General features: G+C 42.1%; 1 long non-coding RNA gene across 1 annotated transcript; it reads left to right on the plus strand.

Annotated features, from left to right (window-relative positions):
• The first annotated feature begins 962 nt into the window (after positions 1–962).
• Positions 963–5,244, plus strand: LOC117513306. The gene is made up of 3 exons (XR_004561550.1): positions 963–977; positions 4,397–4,407; positions 5,099–5,244. It is a non-coding gene; the product is annotated as an uncharacterized LOC117513306 (long non-coding RNA).
• The last annotated feature ends 1,645 nt before the right edge of the window (positions 5,245–6,889 follow it).

Here is a 6,889-nt window from a genome sequence, read left to right on the forward strand (position 1 = left end):
CACAATACATCGGCAACCATGAAAAGTATATCAAAATGACATGGAAAAACAAGAGAACTCATGTACAAGTACCACAACAGGTGATCGACTGGCACAGACTATTTGCTGCTCCAAATAGGAATTGACTGAAACAGGACAAACTCCTTCACTAAAGACAGTAGTGAGTCTAACCAACTCTGAACAGAGCGAGTCAAACCATCCAACATATACTCATGATGCAATTCAAATGATAGTGTAACAGAGGCCAGCAGGTGTCCATGCCGAGGATTGTGAGTTCGCATCCCGAGGGGAGCGAATGAGCGGAGTCATAACACAACGCAGAGTGCAGCCGCTACAGTGGTGCCGTGACCCGGATGGGAGTGAGGTTATAGGGGAGTGAGTGTAACAGAGGTCAGCAGGTGTTTCTATGCATATGTAGTTAATAAACCTCACTCCCAACAGCTCAAAACGATTCTCTGATCACAAGGACAGAGCCCTGGGTTTTAACCTTCTGGTTAGAGATTCCGACTTCCATGCCAAGGATCATGATTCGTGTCCTGAGGGAAGTGAATGGGCGGAGTCATAACAAAACGCAGAGTGCAGCTGTTACAAAAGCATAAAAAAGTTAAGTGAGATATTTTTGTGCATGTTCCGGCAAAGTTCCACGGGCATTGTGCGACACTTACTTCAGATTTAAGATTAAGAAATGCTACTTAAGGTTGTGGTTAGAATTACAATAAGAAAATTTCCAGCTTTTTCAGATGGAAAATTTACCCTCTTGTTTTGGTGATGTCATCACTACTTTCTGGCTCACAAGTACATGAAATATGTATGAATTTTTTTGCATTAACTTTTGTATGTTTTGCTACAAATGTTTCATGAGGATAACCTGCACCAACACATGACATCACCTGGACTCAGTCTTTATTTCAATTCCATCATGGGAAACGCGGCAAACAAACCTGACTCTCAAATGAGACTAAATTTCAAATTGGATGGTTTGGATTGTCCAGCAGAAATGGGAAAATATTCACTTTATCTTCAAAGACTCCATTTCATTTTGCTTTATGAAAGTGCACAATCACCAATATATATTAATAGTAAAAGTAGGGTTAGCAGTTAATGATGGGTGCAGTGCCATACCACATGAGGGTAAATTTAAACTTTTTCAAGGTGTTTCTTCATTTTTTGGTTCCTTTAGGAGAAATCTAAATTTCATGAGATTTGAAAAATAACCACTGCCACCTATCCCCCTGTTTTTTGTGACGTGCGAGTGACATTTTGAGTTATGGACTGGATACATTAGTTCATTAGTGACAGATTTTGTTACATCTGCCTCAGGTCGCATTTTTGAGGCATTCAATGTCAACATTGACTTCCTCATCAAGGACCCCTCAGAGTGGGAGGATGAGCCATCATTCCAGTCGGCACAGCAGGTCCTGGGCTCAGTTTCATAAAGCAGTCTAATCTTGTTTAGTCAACTAAACTCATTTAGTTGACATTTTTTGATGTTACTCATTGCACAAAGCACTTAGTCAGCTAAAGTTTTATGTTACTGACTAAAGTTTTTAGCCTGGTACAGAGGAGGCTAATCTAGTGTCTTACCTCAAAAAATGGCAGCTATCATGTACCACCACTTGATGGAACACTCAAGAGCACCCGTACGTCACTCGTATTCCTTCAAGAAGGAGAGCTTCCTCTACTTTTGGCCATGGCTGCAGCAGACAACGACTGTCATGATGTGTTTGTGACAGTTCTCACATTAGCCACCAGGTGTTGCTGTTACACTGAGCAGCATTGCGTGCACAAAAAGGCATGACAGAAGTGTAGAAGAACTGCGAGGCTAAGAGCTAAGCATGCTGTTCTGCAGTTTGTATGTGTCCATAAATGTCAATAAACCCAGTTAACGAAACAAAGGCTGGATAGTTCAAGACAATGACCAACCTGGAAGTAAACAAAGCTGTCGCGCATTGGAGGCATTTCTTGGCAAAGGCACTCGCAAGGCAGTTATACCTGTGAAAATCATAGACTAACGTAAGACAGCTAATCTACAAGTTTAGCAGTCGATGTGAAACGGTGATTAGATGGCTAATGTTGGGCAACTAACCATATAGTAAAGTTTAGTGTACTGAACGATTAGACAGCTTTATGAAACCGGGCCCTGGATAACATTGCTGCTGTCAATGATTTTGCTGAGTGGGGATTTGCATTTATCCAGGGTTACAATCAGATCATAACGAAGGATGAACATCAGCGCCAATTCCTACTGCAAGTTGTTAAGTGGCATCAACATTAGTTCCCGGAGGTGAAGAAAATCTGAACCAAACGCTACTCCCCATGACTGTTTGCTTCAACCAAATAGGTGGACAGTGACACACTTTTTTGATCTCTCCTGTATTGTCAGTTAAAGGAGAAAGGATTATTGTTTGTTTGTATTTAATTTGATGGCACCTTATTTTGAACAACATTCCAGTTTCTCATATTAAAAGCTTTATGAAATCTTTGACTTGTAAAAGTGATCCTGTGCCTTAACGCACTACAGGTTCCTCAGTGTGATTTGCCCTTGGCTGAGCCACTGTCCCTCTGTAAACCCTGTCGATTACTAGAAAAAGCCTAGCCTCCGTTAGTAACTGTGTTACAGAGCCTGTAATTTGTAAGTATTGATATTGTCCAGGAAAAAAAAATAAGTGGGAGGCAGAGGGAGAGCATCCACGGAGCCCTCTCCACCTCTCCAATTCAATCCTGGTAAACGGGAGTAAACAGGATTAAGTCGGAGCTAGCAGGCTGGGGCGACTGTACGCTTGCCTTGGGACTTTCAACAGCTCTGAGTGGATGCTGCCAAAGAGCTGAAGAAGAATGTGCAAGCACACAAGAGGACCATAAGGAAAACATATTGCAGGTCTAGCTGCAAATGAAGGCTTTCCAAAAGATTGCAGTTGTTCTGGCATTTATTACTTGGCTATGCATTGGAATGTGGCAAGACCATTTGATCTTGTGACATTAAAAAGACTCAATATGCAAATTAAATGCAAATACGACTTGTGCAAGATTATGTACTTAAGCACAAAATGACATCACATTTTTTAAGACCATGCATGCATGCATCAGACTGTGAGCTCATTGGAGATATCTGATATTAAATACCAGTACTTGAAAAAAAAAGTTGCAAATGGACAGTACACTGCTTTGGTTAATAAGATCACATCTGGAAAGTACACAGTGCTTCACTTTTTCCACATTTTATGTTACAGCCTTATTCCAAAATGGATGAAATTAATTTTTTCCTCAAAATTCTACACACAACACCCCACACAATACCCCATAATGACAATGTGGAAAAAAATTATTTTACATTTTTGTACATTTCTTAAAAATAAAAAAACTAAGAAATACGTACGTAAGTATTCACACCCTTTGTCATGAATCTCAAAATTGAGCTCAGATGCATCCTGTTTTCACTGATCACCCTTGAGGTGTTTCTACAGCTTAATTGGAGTCCACCTGGGGTAAACTCAGTTGATTGGATAGTATTATTTGGGAATGCAAAAACCTGTCTACATATGAGATCCCACAGTTGACAGTGCATGTCAGAGCAATAACCAAGCATGAAGTCAAAGGAATTGTCTGTAGACCTCTGAGACAGGATTGTCTCCAGGCACAAATACAGATTAAACAGACTAAGCACAGTGGCCTCCATCATTTGTAAATGGAAAATGTTCAGATCCACAGGACTCTTGCTAGAGCTGGCTAAACTGAGTGATCAGGGAAGAAGGGCCTTAGTCAGGGAGAAGACCAAGAACACAATGGTCACTCTATCACAGCTACAGCATTCCTTTGTGGGGAGAGGAGAACCTTCCAGAAGGACAACCATCTCTGCACCAATACACCAATCAGGCGTGTATGGTAGAGTGGCCAGACAGAAGCCACTCCTTAGAAAAAGGGACATGGCAGCCTACCTGGAGTTTGCCAAAAAGCACCTGAAGAACTCTCAGACCATGAGAAATAAAATTCTCTGGTCTGATGAGACAAAGACCGAACTATTTCATGTGAATGCCAGACGTCATGTTTGGTGGAAAATTCAATTCAATTCAATTCCATCAATTTTTTTATATAGCGCCAAATCACAACAAACAGTTGCCCCAAGGCGCTTTATATTGTAAGGCAAGGCCATACAATAATTATGTAAAACCCCAATGGTCAAAACGACCCCCTGTGAGCAAGCACTTGGCTACAGTGGAAGGAAAAACTCCCTTTTAACAGGAAGAAACCTCCAGCAGAACCAGGCTCAGGGAGGGGCAGTCTTCTGCTGGGACTGGTTGGGGCTGAGGGAGAGAACCAGGAAAAAGACATGCTGTGGAGGGGAGCAGAGATCGATCACTAATGATTAAATGCAGAGTGGTGCATACAGAGCAAAAAGAGAAAGAAACAGTGCATCATGGGAACCCCCCAGCAGTCTACGTCTATAGCAGCATAACTAAGGGATGGTTCAGGGTCACCTGATCCAGCCCTAACTATAAGCTTTAGCAAAAAGGAAAGTTTTAAGCCTAATCTTAAAAGTAGAGAGGGTGTCTGTCTCCCTGATCTGAATTGGGAGCTGGTTCCACAGGAGAGGAGCCTGAAAGCTGAAGGCTCTGCCTCCCATTCTACTCTTACAAACCCTAGGAACTACAAGTAAGCCTGCAGTCTGAGAGCGAAGCGCTCTATTGGGGTGATATGGTACTACGAGGTCCCTAAGATAAGATGGGACCTGATTATTCAAAACCTTATAAGTAAGAAGAAGAATTTTAAATTGTATTCTAGAATTAACAGGAAGCCAATGAAGAGAGGCCAATATGGGTGAGATATGCTCTCTCCTTCTAGTCCCCGTCAGTATTCTAGCTGCAGCATTTTGAATTAACTGAAGGCTTTTTAGGGAACTTTTAGGACAACCTGATAATAATGAATTACAATAGTCCAGCCTAGAGGAAATAAATGCATGAATTAGTTTTTCAGCATCACTCTGAGACAAGACAATAAAATGGACACCATCCCTACAGTGAAGCATGTGGGGATGTTTTTCAGTGGCAGGAACCAGGAGACTAGTCAGGATTGAGGGAAAGATGGATGCAGCAATGTACAGAGACATCCATGGATGAAAACCTACACCAGAGCGGTCTTGACCTCAGACTGGGGCGATGGTTCATCTTTCAGCAGGACAATGACCCTAAGCACACAGCCAAGATATCCAAGGAGTGACTTCAGGGCAACTCTGAATGTCCTTGAGTGGCCCAGCCAGAGCCCAGACCTGAATCTGATTGAACATCTCTGGAGCGATCTAAAAATGGCTGTGCACCAACGCTCCCCATCCAACTGGTTGCAGCTTGAGAGGTGCTGCAAAGAGGAATGGACAAAACTAACCAAAAATAGTTGCACCAAGCTTGTGGCTTCAAATTCAAGAAGACATGGAGCTGTAATTACTGCCAAAGGTGCATCAACAAAGTATTGAGCAAAGGGTGTGAATTCCTATGTACATGTGATTTCTTAGGTTTTTATTTTTTAATAAATTTGCAAAAATGAAAAAAAAAAAACCTTATTCATGTTGTTATTATGGGGTAGTAGAATTTTGAGGGGAAAAAAATGAAATTACCCCATTTTGGAATAAGGCTGTAACATAACAAAATGTGGAAAAAGTAGAGTGCTGTGAATACTTTCCAGATGCACTGTAAATCCACCTTGACACTTGCATGAATACGATTCCCACACTGCCACACAATTTGTCGTGCCAATGCTTCCTGCTGTGTCCCGCTTGATGTCACGCTATGTAAAATAAAGTCTGTGCCATATCATTTCGTAGCCGATGATGCATTTTCTCTAAGAAATTGGCTGATGAAACCATTCTGTCATTGCAGAATTACAGAGCAATTATCTACAGCTACAGGTTGTCTCGTGATTGGCGTGTGGTGGAGAACGCATTTGGAATCTTGTTTCAAAGGTACTTATTTATAATACATATAATAATATAATATATTGTAATGGATTGATAAAACTGTTGCATTTTAATCCCTTCTTATAGTTAAGTTAGATAATGTATCTGTAAAATTATTTTTAATCTTCTCCAAATCTTTCAGGTTTGGAGTTTCAGCTCCCTCCAAAGATTTTCTATTGAGTTCAGGTCTGGAGACTGGCAAGGCCATTCCAGGACCTTAAAATGCTTCTTACGGAGCCCCTCCTTAGTTGCCCTGGCTGTGTGTTTTGGGGTCATTGTCATGCTGGAAGATCCAGCCATGACCCATCTTCAATGCTCTTACTGAGGGAAGGAGGTTGTTTGCCAAAATCTCACAATACATGACCCCATCCCCCATCCATCCTCCCTTCAATACGGTGCAGTCGTCCTGTCCTCTTTGCAGAAGAGCACCCCCAGAGTATGATGGTTCCACCCCCATGCTTCACGGTTGGGACGGTTTTCTTGGGGTTGTTCTCATCCTCTAAACATGGTAAGTGGAGCTGATCCCAAAAAGCTCTATTCTGGTCTCATCTGACCACATGACCTTCTCCCATGCCTCCTCTGGATCATCTAGATGGTCACTGGTGAACTTCAAACGGGCCTGGACATGTTGGCTTGAGCAGGGGGACCTTGCTGCCCTGCAGGATTTTAAACCATGACACCGTCATGTATTACTAATGTAATCTTTGTGAGTGTGGTCCCAGCTCTCTTCAGGCCATTGACCATGTCCTCCTGTGTAGTTCTGAGCTTTCTCAGAATCATCCTTACCCCACAAAGTGAGATCTTGCATGGAATCCCAGACCGAGGGAGACTGACAGTCATCTTGTGTTTCTTCCACTTTCTAATAAATAATCATAACAGTTGTTGTCTTCTACCAAGCTGCTTGCCTGTTGTCCTGTAGTCCATCTCAGCCTTGTGCAGGTCTAC

This window comes from Thalassophryne amazonica, chromosome 7, assembly GCF_902500255.1.
Source record: "Thalassophryne amazonica chromosome 7, fThaAma1.1, whole genome shotgun sequence".
Lineage (NCBI taxonomy): Eukaryota > Metazoa > Chordata > Actinopteri > Batrachoidiformes > Batrachoididae > Thalassophryne > Thalassophryne amazonica.